The 21363-nt window shown below is 41.5% G+C and overlaps 2 pseudogenes; both read right to left on the reverse strand.

Moving 5' to 3' along the window:
* Positions 1 to 826: 826 nt before the first annotated feature.
* LOC141552561 (pre-mRNA cleavage complex 2 protein Pcf11 pseudogene) lies at positions 827 to 9647 on the reverse strand (annotated as a pseudogene).
* A 1864-nt stretch (positions 9648 to 11511) lies between these two features.
* Positions 11512 to 20362, reverse strand: LOC141552562 (pre-mRNA cleavage complex 2 protein Pcf11 pseudogene; annotated as a pseudogene).
* Between the last annotated feature and the right edge of the window lie 1001 nt (positions 20363 to 21363).

Genomic DNA, 21363 nt, shown 5'->3' on the forward strand with positions numbered 1-21363 from the left:
GCCGGCTCATGGGGATGGCCTGGATAGCCTTGAAAGGATGCTCTCACCCTCCCCCCTCCAGTTGCAGTTCCTAGGGAACCGAGTCCCTAGTTTGGTTCTCCCCAGGAGTACTTCTCAGCTCCCAGTCTAGGAGGCAGTGGCCTTCCTTCTCAGAGCATAAAGGCTTGAGAAAACCTCCTCAGAGGAGGGGAAGCCCCCTTTGAAAGGAAATTCTTTTTTTTTTTTTTTTTTAAATCTAGACTTTACTATTTCAGAAAGGCCCTGCAGTGCTGATTATCCCCTTTTGAAGGATGAAAATTAACTTAAGGTTCGTTTGGTTATTGTTCTTTTCTTTTTTAATCATGGGAGGCTTCTAGTTAAAAAAAAAAAAGTCTATGCTGAGGTTGCTATTTAATTCCACCCAATACTACATACAGAAACACTGTCTTTATGTGTTGGTGTGCATAAACGTCCCCACTCCATGGATAGCAAAAATATTTTTATTTATAATTTACAGTTCCACAAGTGAAAATTATACATATTTTACACATACACTTTCAATTTGTTAAATTTGCACGCATCTACAGAACTTTCACACAACGAGCACCTGAAACTGTGCAGGCAGTAGGAAATACAAACACTAAAATGTATTTATTAACCAAATGATAGCTAAGCACCCTGCCTCACCTAAGTAATTCCTGTATATACACATATATAGATAGATAGAGATAGCGATATATAGAGATATACATACACATGTGTAAAAATTCTCCCCCTTCTAGATTAAACTATAACACAACAGCTCCTTTTTGTATTTTTTTAAAGAAAACCATGCCTCTTATTTTATTTAAACTGACTCAACTGTATCAGATTCTGTTTTGATTTCAGTAGGTGAATCTATGCTACCATCTGTACAAGCTGGTGTGATATCAACTGGTTCTTCTTTAACTTTGGAACTGTCACAAGGTTCCTACAATTTTTTTTTTTTGTCAATGTTCTAGGGATTTTCAACAAAATCCCTTAAACATTGTCAAAAAAAGAATACTTGCTGGGAGTTGGTGTACAATCTAATGAAGATGTATTTTAATAATCTTCATAACATGATGGATGGTAAGTCTTTCCATCTACTCGGATAGCATTTTTAAGATGCCATTCCTCTTCGTCTTGATCCCAGTATTGATCAAATTGTTCCTGACATATTTCACAGATCTCACCTGCCCCAGCGGGTCCAGCAGGGACACTCTGAAACTCCTTTTCTTTAGCAGCTTCTTGGTTTTTCAACAGAACCTCTTCATGTAGTTTTTCAAAAACCTGGCCCTTTGCATGTTCCTCATCAGCTATTCCCTCAAATTCTATCCAGTCCGTTAGACTACAGTACCACCCCCTATGTGTAACTTTTCTGCTAACATCCTTTTTAGCTCTATTTTGTCGGTAATGCCAGTCCAAGTGGTGTGCATAATCGTCAGCCTGGGATGTAAACCTCAGTCCACAAGAAGAACACTGGATACCAGTATACAGGCGGTTTATGACACTAGCAAAACGCTGTTTCAATTCTTCAACTGTGAAATTAGTGAGGTCCGGAACATCTTGATGTTCACTTCGAGTTTCTTCTTCTTCCTCAGGAGGAGGCTGTGCAGCAACGTCATTTCCTTGAGTTGTTGCTGAATCAGGTTGGGATAATTTCAGTATTCCTGCTTTTAGCAGTTTTGAGAAGAGTTCATGCACATCAACCTGGCTGAGATGATTATCAGGATATGCTCTTGGAAGAGCACCTGCTGGATTCTGAACAAAAGTACCAGGATTTTGTGCATGAACTGGTAAAAACTGCTGTCCTTGTCCCAAAGATACAGGCTGAGTAACTCCAGAGACAAGCTGCTGAGGTGGCTGAATATTCCCAAGTGCAGTTGGTGTGGGCAGATTACTAAAGTTTCCATACTGAGGACCCTGAGGATTCTTTTCCTCAAAATAATGTCCAGATGCTCTTTTCAGTGGATTTGAGAACTTTTGCGCTCCAGGGCCATGTGGTCCATTAAAATTTGGTTCCTGAGGTGAATCAAACACTTCCTCATGTCTTTGGAACTGTCTTCCTTGCGATGGTGCATTCAACGCACTGTTAGGAGGGTCATTATATGGGCCAGTGTGACTAAAAGAGTCACTGTCATCAAGTCTCTGTGAAGGATGATTGTCAAACCTTGCACCTTGAAGACCAAGAGGAATATCAAATCTTGATGCTTGCAGGTGTTGTGGACCATCGAATCTCTGAGGCCCCAATCTTGGTTTTACCTGCTGACCAGGTGGCCCATCAAACCTTTGTGGGCCCTGTTGACCAGGAATTCTTTCAAACCCAGGACCATATTGACCGTGCAAGCCCTCAGATCTTGGCAAGAGAGATGGTTGACCTGGCTGACCATCAAATCTTGAAACATGACACCCCTCAAATCTTGGACCACCTTGGCCTAATGGTCCTTCAAATCTCATACTACCTCCTTGTACAGAAGGACCCTCAAATCTCATTCTACCACCTTGCTGGAGCAAAGGGCCTTCAAATATGATTCTACCACCTGGCTGACCATGGGGTCCCTCAAACCTAATTCTGCTTCCTGATGCACTATGGCTCCCCTCAAATCTCATTCCACCTACAGGCTGACAATGAGGTCCCTCAAATCTAAGACCACCCACATTCTGGCCAGCAGGGCCCTCAAACCTCAAACCACCTGTGGGACCCTCAAACTGCAAACCAACAGCTCCTTTAAACCTTAAGCCACCTCCTCCTGCCTGTCTAAGTGGCCTTTTAAACCTCAAAGGAGTCCCTCCTGGTCTTTGAGGACCTTCAAATCTCAAAGGGCACCCACTTTCTAGCTGACCTTGTGGTCCTTCAAACCTCATGGACCCCCCTCCCCCCCTCTGTCCTGGTGAGCCTTGAAACCGAAGAGAAGCAGGTGTTGGGGGTCCATCAATTCTCGGGTTTGGCTTATTAGGTCCTTCAAAAATCCTTTTAGTTGGGCCATCTCTCCTTGCTACAGATGGCCTAGAAGCTCCATCAAATAATCGTCCATCTTCAAGTAATGCTGTGAGTCTCTGCTTTCTTGTATTCTTGTCTGCTTGAATATCTTGATGCCGGGCTGCCTGCAAATGTTTTCTCTGAGTCTTCATATCTAGGTCTCTTAAGTGCAAAACGCTCATTGAATGGAGACCTTTGCTCTTCTGAGGGTCCAGGGTTCAAGTCCCCGTTCAGGTGCCAAAAGAGAAAGGTCTGGGCTAGCTCAGTCTGAAGGCCTCAGAATCAGCCTTTGTCAGGATGAGCCAAAGTCTTTGCCCCACGTTGGGCGCCAATTGTAATGTTCTGAGAGGCTCTCAGTTGAAATCCTCTGAGAATCCTTTTCTCTGATAGCAGGTTTCTTGGGAGGGTTCTGGAGCCTCTAGCCAGAGTGAAGGTAGAATCTGGAATCCTCTTCTCCCTGAATCCTGGCTTTGATCTCCTCCAGCTTCCCTGAAGGTTCTCCCAGTCTAGAGTGACTCTCAGACTCAATGTTGCCTTCTTTTATGCTAGCAGAGAATGGGCTTGGGAGAACTCCCAGGGGCTTGTGGGAACTCCTTCAACCAATGAACTTGCTCCCTTGGAAGGTGTAAACTCCCTTGGAAGGTGTAAACTCCCTTGGAAGGTGTAAACTCCCTTGGAAGGTGTAAACTCCTTTTCAGAAGTCTAAAGGTGGAAAGTCCTAAAGGTGTGAACTCTGAGCTAGAGAATTGTTTAGACAACCTGAGGGAACACCTTGTAACCCTAACATCTCCCCCTTTCTTTTGATTTAGAACATAGGGTGGTCATGGCCTTGAAACATAAATCCATCAATATGGGAGGCATTACACATAAGTACATAAGTTACATAAACACATAGTAACATAATACATGCTACAAGTGATGTCACAAATAACATGATCAAATAATCATTGAGAATGTATACATGTCCATAAGTCCTAGAAATAGTTCAAAAGGAATCCATTGTCCATTAATTCATGTGCCAGGAAGAAAAGATTAACCATGCTTCAAAATGAACATTCTTTTTTTTTTTTTTAATAATTTTTATTATATATTTTTTATAATATTATCCCTTGTATTCATTTTTCCAAATTATCCCCCCCTCCTTCTACTCCCTCCCCCCGATGACAGGCAATCCCATACATTTTACATGTGTTACAATATAACCTAGATACAATACATATGTGTACATACCATTTTCTTGTTGCACAATAAGCATTAGATTCCGAAGGTACATGTAACCTGGGCAGACAGATATTAGTGCTAACAATTTACATTCATTTCCCAGTGTTTCTTCTCTGGGTGTAGCTACCTCTGTCCATCATTGATCAACTGGAAGTGGGTTGGCTCTTCTTTATGTTGAAGATTTCCACTTCCATCAGAATACATCCTCATACAGTATTGTTGTTGAAGTGTACAGGGATCTTCTGGTTCTGCTCATTTCACTCAGCATCATTTGATGTAAGTCTCTCCAAGCCTCTCTGTATTCCTCCTGCTGGTCATTACTTACAGAGCAATAATATTCCATAACGTTCATATAGCATAATTTACCCAACCATTCTCCAACTGATGGACATCCATTCATCTTCCAGTTTCTAGCCACTACAAAAAGAGCTGCCACAAACATTTTGGCACATATAGGTCTCTTTCCACTCTTTAGTATTTCTTTGGGATATAAGCCCAGTAGTAACGCTGCTGGGTCAAAGCGTATGCATAGTTTGATAACTTTTGGTCATAGTTCCAGATTGCTCTCCAGAATGGCTGGATTCTTTCACAATTCCACCAACAATGTATCAGTGTCCCAGTTTTCCCACATCCCCTCCAACATTCATCATTATTTGTTCCTGTCATCTTAGCCAATCTGACAGGTGTGTAGTGGTATCTCAGAGTGGTCTTAATTTGCATTTCTCTAATCAGTAGTGATTTGGAACACGCTTTCATGTGAGTGGATATGGTTTCAATTTCTTCATCTGAGAATTGTCTGTTCATATCCTTTGACCATCTATCAATTGGAGAATGGTTCGGTTTCTTATAAATTAGGGTCAGTTCTCTATAGATTTTGGAAATGAGACCTTTGTCAGAACCTTTGCTTTTAAAAATATTTTCCCAATTTGTTACTTCCCTTCTAATCTTGTTTGCATTAGTATTGTTTGTACAGAAACTTATTAGTTTGATGTAATCAAAATCTTCTATTTTGTGATCAATAATGATCTCTAGTTCTCCTCTGGTCATAAATTCCTTCCTCCTCCACAGGTCTGAGAAGTAGACTATCCTCTGTTCCTCTAATCTATTTATTGTCTCACTCTTTATGCCTAAATCATAGACCCATTTTGATCTTATCTTGGTATATGGTGTTAAGTGTGGATCCATATCTAATTTCTGTCATATTAATTTCCAGTTTTCCCAACAGTTTTTTCCAAATAATGAATTTTTATCCCTAATGTTGGTATCTTTGGGTTTGTCAAAGATTAGATTGCTATACATGTACCCTTTTTTGTCCTTTGTATCTAATCTGTTCCACTGATCTACAGGTCTATTTCTTAGCCAATACCAAATGGTTTTGGTGACTGCTGCTATATAATATAGCTTTAGATCAGGTACACTTAGACCACCTTCCTCTGAGTTTTTTTTCATTAGTTCCCTTGCAATTCTCGACCTTTTATTCTTCCATATGAATTTTGTTATTTTTTCTAGGTCATTGAAATAGTTTCTTGGGAGTCTGATTGATATAGCACTAAATAAATAGATTAGTTTGGGGAGTATTGTCATCTTTATTATATTTGCTCGGCCTATCCAAGAGCACTGAATGTCTTTCCAGTTATTTAAATCTGACTTTATTTTTGTGGCAAGTGTTTTGTAATTTTTCTCAAATAATTCCTGACTTTTCTTTGGTAGATGGATTCCCAAATACTTTATACTCTCAACATTTGTTTGGAATGGAATTTCTCTTTGTATCTCTTGCTGTTGCATTTTGTTAGTGATATATAAAAATGCTGAGGATTTATGTGGATTTATTTTGTATCCTGCCACTTTGCTGAAATTTTGAATTATTTCTAGTAGCTTTTTAGCAGAGTCTTTGGGGTTCTCTAAGTATACCCTCATGTCATCTGCAAAAAGTGATAGTTTGATTTCCTCATTACCTACTCTAATTCCTTGAATCTCTTTTCTCGGCTCTTATTGCTGATGCTAGCATTTCTAGTATTATATTGAATAGTAATGGTGATAGTGGGCAACCTTGTTTCACTCCTGATCTTACTGGGAAAGGTTGCAGTTTCTTTCTATTGCATATTATGCTTACTGACGGTCTTAAATATATGCTCCTGATTATTCTAAGGAATAGTCCATTTATTCCTATACTCTCAAGAGTTTTTAGTAGGAATGGATGTTGGATTTTGTCAAATGCTTTTTCTGCATCTATTGAGATGATCATATGGTTCTTATTAATTTGATTATTAATATGGTCAATTACATTAATAGTTTTCCTAATATTAAACCAGCCCTGCATTCCTGGAATAAATCCTACTTGATCATAGTGTATTATCCTGGAGATGATTTTCTGAAGTCTTTTTGCTAATATCTTATTTAAGATTTTAGCATCAATATTCATTAAGGAAATTGGTCTATAATTTTCTTTCTCAGTTTTCGATCGACCTGGTCTAGGTATCGGTACCATGTCTGTGTCATAAAAGGAGTTTGGTAGGACTCCTTCATCCCCTATTTTTTCAAATAATTTATATAACATTGGGGCTAATTGTTCTTTAAATGTTGGGTAGAATTCACATGTAAACCCATCTGGTCCTGGGGATTTTTTCCTGGGGAGTTGATTAATAGCTTGTTCTATTTCTTTTTCTGAAATGGGATTATTTAAGCAATTTATCTCCTCCTCTGTTAATCTAGGGAGCCTATATTTTTGGAGGAAGTCATACATTTCACTTAAGTTATCAAATTTATTGGCATAAAGTTGGGCAAAGTAACTCCTTATTATTTCTCTAATTTCCTCTTCATTGGTGGAAAGATCCCCCTTTTCATTTGTAAGACTAACAATTTGATTTTCCTCTTTCTTTTTTCTGATCAAAATTACCAAAGGTTTATCTATTTTATTGGCTTTTTCATAAAACCAACTCTTGGTTTTATTTATTAATTCAATAGTTTTTTTACTTTCAATATCATTGATTTCTCCTTTTAATTTTTGTATTTCAAGTTTAATTGTTGGTTGGGGGTTTATAATTTGGTCTTTTTCTAGCCTTTTAAGTTGTAAGCCCAATTCGTTAATCTTCTCTTTCTCTATTTTCTTCAAATAAGCCTCTAAAGATATAAAATTTCCCCTTATTACCGCTTTAGCTGCATCCCACAGATTTTGGTATGATGTCTCATCATTGTCATTATCTTGGGTGAAATTATTAATTGTTTCTATAATTTGCTGTTTCACCCAGTCATTCTTTAAGATGAGATTGTTCACAAAGTAAACATTCTTACATTTCCCCCCTTTGACTTAAAATAAAAAATGTTATGTTCATCTGCTTTGAATTGCTGACAGATTGAAAAAATGTCATTTAAAATCACCTTCAGATACTAAGTATACTTGTTAATCAAATGTTTGATGGCACAGGTGTCCACTTTTAAGAATAAAAGTTGCTTCATTTTTTTCTGTCAAACTGACATTTGGTTTTGTTTTGTTTTTTTTTGTTTGTTTGTTTTGTTTTTTAATCTGGATATGTAGGCAAGTTTGTCTTAAGTTTAAAGCTTTTTTTTTTTTTTTTTTTGAAATCTAGACTTTACTATTTGATAAAGGCCCTGCAGTGCTGATTATCACCTTTTGAAGGATGAAAATTAACTTCAGGTTCATTTGGTTATATATATAGTTATATATATATATAGTTATACATATATAGTTATATAGTTATATATATATACATATATAAATATAGTTATATATAGTGCTATTTTGGAGGGTCCATTGGAGACCATAGACTAAGGGGGCTGAGATCTGCACTTTGTATTTCACCAATCGCCAACAATGTGGACCAAAAAAAATGACCTGTCACAAAGGGCAACTGAGGCAGAGATCTGAGTGTGTCATTTTATTAGAGGGACTCGTAGTCCTTAACAATTGACTCGACAACCTCGCTTTTGATCAAGAATTCCTTTGCTCACAGTCTGGGGTTTATTGATACATTCAGAGGCCATTAAAGGGTGTTATATGTCCATGATAGTCACGTGTTCATGATTGGTCAGCTGCAAAATGGGGGAAATCTTAGATGGATTAAAGGAGATGCTCATCAGCAGGACTCTGGAAGTTGTGTGAGAAGTTTTGAACCTTAGGTGAGAGGGCAGAGAAGCCCAGGGATGCGGGTCTCAGAGTGGGGTTCTCCTCACACATTCATGGGGAGTGGGGGGGTGTGGAGACCACAGTTCTCTCCCTCTGTCTCTAACACAAGTTACCATAAGCCTAACTAAGCGTAAATCTATCCCCGCACTTAATCCACGTCATATAATGATCGATACCTAATGGGTTAATTAATCCCAACCTACAGGACTCCCATCTGGCAGCATCACCAGCAGCCGGGCTCTAGCGTACCCCACAAAGCCATCCTGAATACTGAGCAAAACCCACTGACCTGAGGAAAAAGTGAGAAGTAGCAGAAGTATTCTCCTGGCCCCTTTCTGCTTGTCAGCTTAAAACCTGACTTCTCACAGCTACAGTAAAGTGATTGATCTATTCTAGATGGCCGCTAGGGGATGCCTTAGTGAGCAGAGGACTTGGCTTGGTCCTGGAAGACTCTTCCCCAGTTCAAATCTGGTCTCAGACACTTCCTGGCCGGGTGACACTGGGAAAGTCCCTTGTCCCTGTTTCTCATTTTCCTCACCTGCACAATGAAACGGAGACAGAAATGGGAAACCTTCAGCTCTCATTATGGCACATGAGGGACAAAGCATTTTCTTCTGTGTTCATGCTCATGATTCTCAAGAAGCACGATTTGTCATTTGCTCTGATCCCATTTGGGGTTTTCTCGGTGGAGATCTCGGGGGGCTTTGCCATTTCCAGCTCATTTCACAGATGAGAAAACCGAGGAGAACAAGGTGGAGAGACTTGCCCAATATCACACAGCTACTAAGCGTCAGAAGCCAGAATTGAATTCAGGAAGATGAGCCTCCCTGCCTCCAGTCTCCAGGCTGTCCACTGTGGAGCCCCATAGAGGCCCAGGGTGGAGTTTACTGACCCCCTTTTGAGAGACGGGGAAATTGAGGACCAACTCTGACACTCTCCATCTTTCTGCTAACCCTTCTGGATTTGTGCCTGCCAGGAAAAGTCAGATGGCTGCTTACAGATGTAAGAATTTATTTCTTATCCCCTGAGGGGGAGGATCCCCCTCCCCAGCATGATGCCTTTTTTAGAATCTGTGCAACATTAAAGAGTGCACCCCCAGCCCCATCTTCCCCACCCCTTGGGCTCTGTCACCCTCCAGAAAGACTCGGCTCTCATCAGGGCCTGGGTCTAAACTCCTTTGCAAAGATGCAGTTTCCTGCCCTTGGGAGCCAATTTCTTCCCTCTCTCTCCATCTTCTGTTCCAAGACCTTCCAGCTCTGCTGTTCTGTGTTCCGGAGGTTCTATGTCCATGGATGAGCCCATGTGGCGAGCCTTCCTTCTCATGGACGGAGGATCCATTTGGGGCTCCCTGGGAGGACATTGTGTGAGGTGCTGCTTGAGGGCGGGTCCTGGGGCCAACCCAAATAGATCTGTGTACTGAGCCAGCTTGGGAGCGAGCCAGGGTGGGATCCAACATAAATGGCAGGTCCAAATTCTCAGAGATCGAGAGTGAAAGCCCAGGAGAGGCGTCCAAGTCAGAAGGCCCAGATTGGGCGTGAGAAAGAACAAAGGACCCCAGACCTGCCACAGTCTTGGGCCAGTCCTGTCAACAGCTCTATAGGGCCGAAGTCTCTTTTGGATAGCCTCGGGCACTTTTTGTGGTTCCAGGTCTCTGGTTTGCCTGAGATTTGATTGGTCTTTCCCAGTCCTGCAAATGCCTCTGTGGGGCCAAAGTCTCCTTTGGATAGCCCCAGGCAGTTCTCCAGGTTCTAGGTTTCTGGTCTACCTAGGTTTGATGGGTCTTTCCCAGATGGACAGCTGGGCAAGCAAGGTCTGTCCTTGAGAACATACAACTTCACCTTCATTTTCTTCCTCCCAGCCTCAAGAATCCCTTCCTGCTCAGAAGGCCGCTCCCAGGCTCCCCCTCACCAAGCTGGACACCAGGGTGTCTGTGACATCCCGGGCAGGATCCCGCTCACTGACTGAGAGAAGTAGAGGACGTGGGATCTGGGTGGGACCGTGAAAGGCACAATGAATGTTAGAGCCGGAGGTTGGCGCATCCAGCTGCACCACGGGATTCTGGAGGAAATTCCCAACCAAGGCAGTGAGGAGCTGGTGTGAGGACTCCCGAGGACCGCAGGTTTGGGGGAACCGTAACTTCTAAAAGCAGCCTGGAGCCGATCCAGAAGAAGCAGCTGGCTGCAGCACTGCCCTGGATCTCTCTGTTTGCCCAGGAGACTGCTCCTGACCCAGGCGAGGAGAGCTGGCTCAGGGAAGGGCTCCCTGGGACCCAAAGGAGAAGGAAGAGGCAAGGGAGAGGAGTGGGCTGCTGGGCCAGGAGCAGGCTCTTGGGGATGGCCTGGATAGCCTTGAAAGGATGCTCTCACCCTCCCCCCTCCAGTTGCAGTTCCTAGGGAACCGAATCCCTAGTTTGGTTCTCCCCAGGGGTACTTCTCAGCTCCCAGTCTAGGAGGCAGTGGCCTTCCTTCTCAGAGCATAAAGGCTTGAGAAAACCTCCTCAGAGGAGGGGAAGCCCCCTTTGAAAGGGAGCCTGAAATTCTTTTTTTTTTTTTTTTTTTTTTTTTTTTTAAATCTAGACTGTACTATTTCAGAAAGGCCCTGCAGTGCTGATTATCCCCTTTTGAAGGATGAAAATTATCTTAAGGTTCGTTTGGTTATTGTTCTTTTCTTTGTTAATCATGGGAGGATTCTAGTTAAAAAAAAAAAAAAGTCTATGCTGAGGTTGCTATTTAATTCCACCCAATACTACATACAGAAACACTGTCTTTATGTGTTGGTGTGCATAAACGTCCCCACTCCATGGATAGCAAAAATATTTTTATTTATAATTTACAGTTCCACAAGTGAAAATTATACATATTTTACACATACACTTTCAATTTGTTAAATTTGCACACATCTACAGAACTTTCACACAACGAGCACCTGAAACTGTGCAGGCAGTAGGAAATACAAATACTAAAATGTATTTATTAACCAAATGATAGCTAAGCACCCTGCCTCACCTAAGTAATTCATGTATATACACATATATAGATAGATAGAGATGTAGATATATAGAGATATACATACACATGTATAAAAATTCTCCCCCTTCTAGATTAAACTATAACACAGCAGCTCCTTTTTTTATTTTTTTAAAAGAAAACCATGCCTCTTATTTTATTTAAACTGACTCAACTGTATCAGATTCTGTTTTAATTTCAGTAGGTGAATCTACACTATCATCTGTACAAGCTGGTGTGATATCAACTGGTTCTTCTTTAACTTTGGAACTGTCACCAGGTTCCTGCAATTTTTTTTTTTTTTGACCATGTTCAAGGGATTTTCAACAAAATCCCTTAAACATTGTCAAAAAAAAGAATACTTGCTGGGAGTTGGTGTACAATCTAATGAAGATGTATTTTAATAATCTTCATAACATGATGGATGGTAAGTCTTTCCATCTACTCGGATAGCATTTTTAAGATGCCATTCCTCTTCCTCTTGATCCCAGTATTGATCAAATTGTTCCTGACATATTTCACAGCTCTCAACTGCCCCAGCGGGTCCAGCAGGGACACTCTGAAACTCCTTATCTTTAGCAGCTTCTTGGTTTTTCAACAGAACCTCTTCATGTAGTTTTTCAAAAACCTGGCTCTTTGCATGTTCCTCATCAGCTATTCCCTCAAATTCTATCCAGTCCGTTAGACTACAGTACCACCCCCTATGTGTAACTTTTCTGCTAACATCCTTTTTAGCTCTATTTTGTCGGTAATGCCAGTCCAAGTGGTGTGCATAATCGTCAGCCTGGGATGTAAACCTCAGTCCACAAGAAGAACACTGGATACCAGTATACAGGCGGTTTATGACACTAGCATAACGCTGTTTCAATTCTTCAACTGTGAAATTAGTGAGGTCCGGAACATCTTGATGTTCACTTCGAGTTTCTTCTTCCTCAGGAGGAGGCTGTGCAGCAACGTCATTTCCTTGAGTTGTTGCTGAATCAGGTTGGGATAATTTCAGTATTCCTGCTTTTAGCAGTTTTGAGAAGAGTTCATGCACATCAACCTGGCTGAGATGATTATCAGGATATGCTCTTGGAAGAGCACCTGCTGGATTCTGAACAAAAGTACCAGGATTTTGTGCATGAACTGGTAGAAACTGCTGTCCTTGTCCCAAAGATACAGGCTGAGTAACTCCAGAGACAAGCTGCTGAGGTGGCTGAATATTCCCAAGTGCAGTTGGTGTGGGCAGATTACTAAAGTTTCCATACTGAGGACCCTGAGGATTCTTTTCCTCAAAATAATGTCCAGATGCTCTGTTCAGTGGATTTGAGAACTTTTGCGCTCCAGGGCCATGTGGTCCATTAAAATTTGGTTCCTGAGGTGAATCAAACACTTCCTCATGTCTTTGGAACTGTCTTCCTTGCGATGGTGCATTCAACGCACTGTTAGGAGGGTCATTATATGGGCCAGTGTGACTAAAAGAGTCACTGTCATCAAGTCTCTGTGAAGGATGATTGTCAAACCTTGCACCTTGAAGACCAAGAGGAATATCAAATCTTGATGCTTGCAGGTGTTGTGGACCATCGAATCTCTGAGGCCCCAATCTTGGTTTTACCTGCTGACCAGGTGGCCCATCAAACCTTTGTGGGCCCTGTTGACCAGGAATTCTTTCAAACCCAGGACCATATTGACCGTGCAAGCCCTCAGATCTTGGCAAGAGAGATGGTTGACCTGGCTGACCATCAAATCTTGAAACATGACACCCCTCAAATCTTGGACCACCTTGGCCTAATGGTCCTTCAAATCTCATACTACCTCCTTGTACAGAAGGACCCTCAAATCTCATTCTACCACCTTGCTGGAGCAAAGGGCCTTCAAATATGATTCTACCACCTGGCTGACCATGGGGTCCCTCAAACCTAATTCTGCTTTCTGATGCACTATGGCTCCCCTCAAATCTCATTCCACCTACAGGCTGACAATGAGGTCCCTCAAATCTAAGACCACCCACATTCTGGCCAGCAGGGCCCTCAAACCTCAAACCACCTGTGGGACCCTCAAACTGCAAACCAACAGCTCCTTTAAACCTTAAGCCACCTCCTCCTGCCTGTCTAAGTGGCCTTTTAAACCTCAAAGGAGTCCCTCCTGGTCTTTGAGGACCTTCAAATCTCAAAGGGCACCCACTTTCTAGCTGACCTTGTGGTCCTTCAAACCTCATGGGCCCCCCTCCCCCCCTCTGTCCTGGTGAGCCTTGAAACCGAAGAGAAGCGGGTGTTGGGGGTCCATCAATTCTCGGGTTTGGCTTATTAGGTCCTTCAAAAATCCTTTTAGTTGGGCCATCTCTCCTTGCTACAGATGGCCTAGAAGCTCCATCAAATAATTGTCCATCTTCAAGTAATGCTGTGAGTCTCTGCTTTCTTGTATTCTTGTCTGCTTGAATATCTTGATGCCGGGCTGCCTGCAAATGTTTTCTCTGAGTCTTCATATCTAGGTCTCTTAAGTGCAAAACGCTCACTGAATGGAGACCTTTGCTCTTCTGAGGGTGCAGGATTCAAGTCCCCGTTCAGGTGCCAAAAGAGAAAGGTCTGGGCTAGCTCAGTCTGAAGGGCTCAGAATCAGCCTTTGTCAGGATGAGCCAAAGTCTTTGCCCCACGTTGGGCGCCAATTGTAATGTTCTGAGAGGCTCTCAGTTGAAATCCTCTGAGAATCCTTTTCTCTGATAGCAGGTTTCTTGGGAGGGTTCTGGAGCCTCTAGCCAGAGTGAAGGTAGAATCTGGAATCCTCTTCTCCCTGAATCCTGGCTTTGATCTCCTCCAGCTTCCCTGAAGGTTCTCCCAGTCTAGAGTGACTCTCAGACTCAATGTTGCCTTCTTTTATGCTAGCAGAGAATGGGCTTGGGAGAACTCCCAGGGGCTTGTGGGAACTCCTTCAGCCAATGAACTTGCTCCTTTTAAAGGTGTAAACTCCCTTGGAAGGTGTAAACTCCCTTGGAAGGTGTAAACTCCCTTGGAAGGTGTAAACTCCCTTGGAAGGTGTAAACTCCTTTTCAGAAGTCTAAAGGTGGAAAGTCCTAAAGGTGTGAACTCTGAGCTAGAGAATTGTTTAGACAACCTGAGGGAACACCTTGTAACCCTAACATCTCCCCCTTTCTTTTGATTTAGAACATAGGGTGGTCATGGCCTTGAAACATAAATCCATCAATATGGGAGGCATTACACATAAGTACATAAGTTACATAAACACATAGTAACATAATACATGCTACAAGTGATGTCACAAATAACATGATCAAATAATCATTGAGAATGTATACATGTCCATAAGTCCTAGAAATAGTTCAAAAGGAATCCATTGTCCATTAATTCATGTGCCAGGAAGAAAAGATTAACCATGCTTCAAAATGAACATTCTTTTTTTTTTTTTTTTTAATAATTTTTATTATATATTTTTTATAATATTATCCCTTGTATTCATTTTTCCAAATTATCCCCCCCCTCCTTCTACTCCCTCCCCCCGATGACAGGCAATCCCATACATTTTACATGTGTTACAATATAACCTAGATACAATACATATGTGTACATACCATTTTCTTGTTGCACAATAAGCATTAGATTCCGAAGGTACATGTAACCTGGGCAGACAGATATTAGTGCTAACAATTTACATTCATTTCCCAGTGTTTCTTCTCTGGGTGTAGCTACCTCTGTCCATCATTGATCAACTGGAAGTGGGTTGGCTCTTCTTTATGTTGAAGATTTCCACTTCCATCAGAATACATCCTCATACAGTATTGTTGTTGAAGTGTACAGGGATCTTCTGGTTCTGCTCATTTCACTCAGCATCAGTTGATTTAAGTCTCTCCAGGCCTTTCTGTATTCCTCCTGCTGGTCATTTCTTACAGAGCAATAATATTCCATAACCTTCATATACCACAATTTACCCAACCATTCTCCAACTGATGGACATCCATTCATCTTCCAGTTTCTAGCCACTACAAAAAGAGCTGCCACAAACATTTTGGCACATATAGGTCTCTTTCCACTCTTTAGTATTTCTTTGGGATATAAGCCCAGTAGTAGCGCTGCTGGGTCAAAGCGTATGCATAGTTTGATAACTTTTGGTCATAGTTCCAGATTGCTCTCCAGAATGGCTGGATTCTTTCACAATTCCACCAACAACGTATCAGTGTCCCAGTTTTCCCACATCCCCTCCAACATTCATCATTATTTGTTCCTGTCATCTTAGCCAATCTGACAGGTGTATAGTGGTATCTCAGAGTTGTCTTAATTTGCATTTCTCTAATCAGTAGTGATTTGGAACACGCTTTCATGTGAGTGGATATGGTTTCAATTTCTTCATCTGAGAATTGTCTGTTCATATCCTTTGACCATCTATCAATTGGAGAATGGTTCGGTTTCTTATAAATTAGGGTCAGTTCTCTATAGATTTTGGAAATGAGACCTTTGTCAGAACCTTTGCTTTTAAAAATATTTTCCCAATTTGTTACTTCCCTTCTAATCTTGTTTGCATTAGTATTGTTTGTACAGAAACTTATTAGTTTGATGTAATCAAAATCTTCTATTTTGTGATCAATAATGATCTCTAGTTCTCCTCTGGTCATAAATTCCTTCCTCCTCCACAGGTCTGAGAGGTAGACTATCCTCTGTTCCTCTAATCTATTTATTGTCTCACTCTTTATGCCTAAATCATAGACCCATTTTGATCTTATCTTGGTATATGGTGTTAAGTGTGGATCCATATCTAATTTCTGTCATATTAATTTCCAGTTTTCCCAACAGTTTTTTCCAAATAATGAATTTTTATCCCTAATGTTGGTATCTTTGGGTTTGTCAAAGATTAGATTGCTATACATGTACCCTTTTTTGTCCTTTGTATCTAATCTGTTCCACTGATCTACAGGTCTATTTCTTAGCCAATACCAAATGGTTTTGGTGACTGCTGCTATATAATATAGCTTTAGATCAGGTACACTTAGACCACCTTCCTCTGAGTTTTTTTTCATTAGTTCCCTTGCAATTCTCGACCTTTTATTCTTCCATATGAATTTTGTTATTTTTTCTAGGTCATTGAAATAGTTTCTTGGGAGTCTGATTGGTATAGCACTAAATAAATAGATTAGTTTGGGGAGTATTGTCATCTTTATTATATTTGCTCGGCCTATCCAAGAGCACTGAATGTCTTTCCAGTTATTTAAATCTGACTTTACTTTTGTGGCAAGTGTTTTGTAATTTTTCTCAAATAATTCCTGACTTTTCTTTGGTAGGTGGATTCCCAAATACTTTATACTCTCAACATTTGTTTGGAATGGAATTTCTCTTTGTATCTCTTGCTGTTGCATTTTGTTAGTGATATATAAAAATGCTGAGGATTTATGTGGATTTATTTTGTATCCTGCCACTTTGCTGAAATTTTGAATTATTTCTAGTAGCTTTTTAGCAGAGTCTTTGGGGTTCTCTAAGTATACCATCATGTCATCTGCAAAAAGTGATAGTTTGATTTCCTCATTTCCTACTCTAATTCCTTGAATCTCTTTTCTCGGCTCTTATTGCCGATGCTAGCATTTCTAGTATTATATTGAATAGTAATGGTGATAGTGGGCAACCTTGTTTCACTCCTGATCTTACTGGGAAAGGTTGCAGTTTCTTTCTATTGCATATTATGCTTACTGACAGTCTTAAATATATGCTCCTGATTATTCTAAGGAATAGTCCATTTATTCCTATACTCTCAAGAGTTTTTAGTAGGAATGGATGTTGGATTTTGTCAAATGCTTTTTCTGCATCTATTGAGATGATCATATGGTTCTTATTAATTTGATTATTAATATGGTCAATTATATTAATAGTTTTCCTAATATTAAACCAGCCCTGCATTCCTGGAATAAATCCTACTTGATCATAGTGTATTATCCTGGAGATGATTTTCTGAAGTCTTTTTGCTAATATCTTATTTAAGATTTTAGCATCAATATTCATTAAGGAAATTGGTCTATAATTTTCTTTCTCAGTTTTCGATCGACCTGGTCTAGGTATCGGTACCATGTCTGTGTCATAAAAGGAGTTTGGTAGGACTCCTTCATCCCCTATTTTTTCAAATAATTTATATAACATTGGGGCTAATTGTTCTTTAAATGTTGGGTAGAATTCACATGTAAACCCATCTGGTCCTGGGGATTTTTTCCTGGGGAGTTGATTAATAGCTTGTTCTATTTCTTTTTCTGAAATGGGATTATTTAAGCAATTTATCTCCTCCTCTGTTAATCTAGGGAGCCTATATTTTTGGAGGAAGTCATACATTTCACTTAAGTTATCAAATTTATTGGCATAAAGTTGGGCAAAGTAACTCCTTATTATTTCTCTAATTTCCTCTTCATTGGTGGAAAGATCCCCCTTTTCATTTGTAAGACTAACAATTTGATTTTCCTCTTTCTTTTTTCTGATCAAAATTACCAAAGGTTTATCTATTTTATTGGCTTTTTCATAAAACCAACTCTTGGTTTTATTTATTAATTCAATAGTTTTTTTACTTTCAATATCATTGATTTCTCCTTTTAATTTTTGTATTTCAAGTTTAATTGTTGGTTGGGGGTTTATAATTTGGTCTTTTTCTAGCCTTTTAAGTTGTAAGCCCAATTCGTTAATCTTCTCTTTCTCTATTTTCTTCAAATAAGCCTCTAAAGATATAAAATTTCCCCTTATTACCGCTTTAGCTGCATCCCACAGATTTTGGTATGATGTCTCATCATTGTCATTATCTTGGGTGAAATTATTAATTGTTTCTATAATTTGCTGTTTCACCCAGTCATTCTTTAAGATGAGATTGTTCACAAAGTAAACATTCTTACATTTCCCCCCTTTGACTTAAAATAAAAAATGTTATGTTCATCTGCTTTGAATTGCTGACAAATTGAAAAAATGTCATTTAAAATCACATTCAGATACTAAGTATACTTGTTAATCAAATGTTTGATGGCACAGGTGTCCACTTTTAAGAATAAAAGTTGCTTCATTTTTTTCTGTCAAACTGACATTTGGTTTTGTTTTGTTTTTTTTTGTTTGTTTGTTTTGTTTTTTAATCTGGATATGTAGGCAAGTTTGTCTTAAGTTTAAAGCTTTTTTTTTTTTTTTTTGAAATCTAGACTTTACTATTTGATAAAGGCCCTGCAGTGCTGATTATCACCTTTTGAAGGATGAAAATTAACTTCAGGTTCATTTGGTTATATATATAGTTATATATATATATATAGTTATACATATATAGTTATATAGTTATATATATATACATATATAAATATAGTTATATATAGTTATATATAGTGCTATTTTGGAGGGTCCATTGGAGACCATAGACTAAGGGGGCTGAGATCTGCACTTTGTATTTCACCAATCGCCAACAATGTGGACCAAAAAAAATGACCTGTCACAAAGGGCAACTGAGGCAGAGATCTGAGTGTGTCATTTTATTAGAGGGACTCGTAGTCCTTAACAATTGACTCGACAACCTCCCCTTTGATCAAGAATTCCTTTGCTCACAGTCTGGGTTTTATTGATACATTCAGAGGCCATTAAAGGGTGTTATATGTCCATGATAGTCACGTGTTCATGATCGGTCAGCTGCAAAATGGGGGAAATCTTAGATGGATTAAAGGAGATGCTCATCAGCAGGACTCTGGAAGTTGTGTGAGAAGTTTTGAACCTTAGGTGAGAGGGCAGAGAAGCCCAGGGATGCGGGTCTCAGAGTGGGGTTCTCCTCACACATTCATGGGGAGTGGGGGGTGTGGAGACCACAGTTCTCTCCCTGTCTCTAACACAAGTTACCATAAGCCTAACTAAACGTAAATCTATCCCTTCACTTAATCCACGTCATATAATGATCGATACCTAGTGGGTTAATTAATCCCAACCTACAGGACTCCCATCTGGCAGCATCACCAGCAGCCGGGCTCTAGCGTACCCCACAAAGCCATCCTGAATACTTAGCAAAACCCACTGACCTGAGGAAAAAGTGAGAAGTAGCAGAAGTATTCTCCTGGCCCCTTTCTGCTTGTCAGCTTAAAACCTGACTTCTCACAGCTACAGTAAAGTGATTGATCTACTCTAGATGGCCGCTAGGGGATGCCTTAGTGAGCAGAGGACTTGGCTTGGTCCTGGAAGACTCTTCCCCAGTTCAAATCTGGTCTCAGACACTTCCTGGCCGGGTGACACTGGGAAAGTCCCTTGTCCCTGTTTCTCATTTTCCTCACCTGCACAATGAGCCGGAGAAAGAAATGGGAAACCTTCAGCTCTCATTATGGCACATGAGGGACAAAGCATTTTCTTCTGTGTTCATGCTCATGATTCTCAAGAAGCACGATTTGTCATTTGCTCTGATCCCATTTGGGGTTTTCTCGGTGGAGATCTCGGGGGGCTTTGCCATTTCCAGCTCACTTCACAGATGAGGAAACCGAGGAGAACAAGGTGGAGAGACTTGCCCAATATCACACAGCTACTAAGCGTCAGAAGCCAGAATTGAATTCGGGAAGATGAGCCTCCCTGCCTCCAGTCTCCAGGCTGCCCACTGTGGAGCCCCATAGAGGCCCAGGGTGGAGTTTACTGACCCCCTTTTGAGAGACGGGGAAATTGAGGACCAACTCTGACACTCTCCATCTTTCTGCTAACCCTTCTGGATTTGTGCCTGCCAGGAAAAGTCAGATGGCTGCTTACAGATGTAAGAATTTATTTCTTATCCCCTGAGGGGGAGGATCCCCCTCCCCAGCATGATGCCTTTTTTAGAATCTGTGCAACATTAAAGAGTGCGCCCCCAGCCCCATCTTCCCCACCCCTTGGGCTCTGTCACCCTCCAGCCAGACCCGGCTCTCATCAGGACCTGGGTCTAAACTCCTTTGCAAAGATGCAGTTTCCTGCCCTTGGGAGCCAATTTCTTCCCTCTCTCTCCATCTTCTGTTCCAAGACCTTCCAGCTCTGCTGTTCTGTGTTCCGGAGTTTCTATGTCCATGGATGAGCCCATGTGGCGAGCCTTCCTTCTCATGGACGGAGGATCCATTTGGGGCTCCCCGGGAGGACATTGTGTGAGGTGCTGCTTGAGGGCGGGTCCTGGGGCCAACCCAAATAGATCTGTGCACTGAGCCAGCTTGGGAGCGAGCCAGGGTGGGATCCAACATAAATGGCAGGTCCAAATTCTCAGAGACCGAGAGTGAAAGCCCAGGAGAGGCGTCCAAGTCAGAAGGCCCAGATTGGGCGTGAGAAAGAACAAAGGACCCCAGACCTGCCACAGTCTTGGGCCAGTCCTGTCAACAGCTCTATAGGGCCGAAGTCTCTTTTGGATAGCCTCGGGCACTTTTTGTGGTTCTAGGTCTCTGGTTGGCCTGAGATTTGATTGGTCTTTCCCAGTCCTGCAAATGCCTCTGTGGGGCCAAAGTCTCCTTTGGATAGCCCCAGGCAGTTCTCCAGGTTCTAGGTTTCTGGTCTACCTAGGTTTGATGGGTCTTTCCCAGATGGACAGCTGGGCAAGCAAGCTCTGTCCTTGAGAACATACAACTTCACCCTCATTTTCTTCCTCCCAGTCTTAAGAATCCCTTCCTGCTCAGAAGGCCGCTCCCAGGCTCCCCCTCACCAAGCTGGACACCAGGGTGTCTGTGACATCCCGGGCAGGACCCCGCCCACTGACTGAGAGAAGTAGAGGACGTGGGATCTGGGTGGGACCGTGAAAGGCACAATGAATGTTAGAGCCGGAGGTTGGCGCATCCAGCTGCACCACGGGATTCTGGAGGAAATTCCCAACCAAGGCAGTGAGGAGCTGGTGTGAGGACTCCCGACGACCGCAGGTTTGGGGGGAACCGTAACTTCTAAAAGCAGCCTGGAGCCGATCCAGAAGAAGCAGCTGGCTGCAGCACTGCCCTGGATCTCTCTGTTTGCCCAGGAGACTGCTCCTGACCCAGGCGAGGAGAGCTGGCTCAGGGAAGGGCTCCCTGGGACCCAAAGGAGAAGGAAGAGGCAAGGGAGAGGAGT

The sequence above is a fragment of the Sminthopsis crassicaudata genome, chromosome 2, assembly GCF_048593235.1.
Source record: "Sminthopsis crassicaudata isolate SCR6 chromosome 2, ASM4859323v1, whole genome shotgun sequence".
Lineage (NCBI taxonomy): Eukaryota > Metazoa > Chordata > Mammalia > Dasyuromorphia > Dasyuridae > Sminthopsis > Sminthopsis crassicaudata.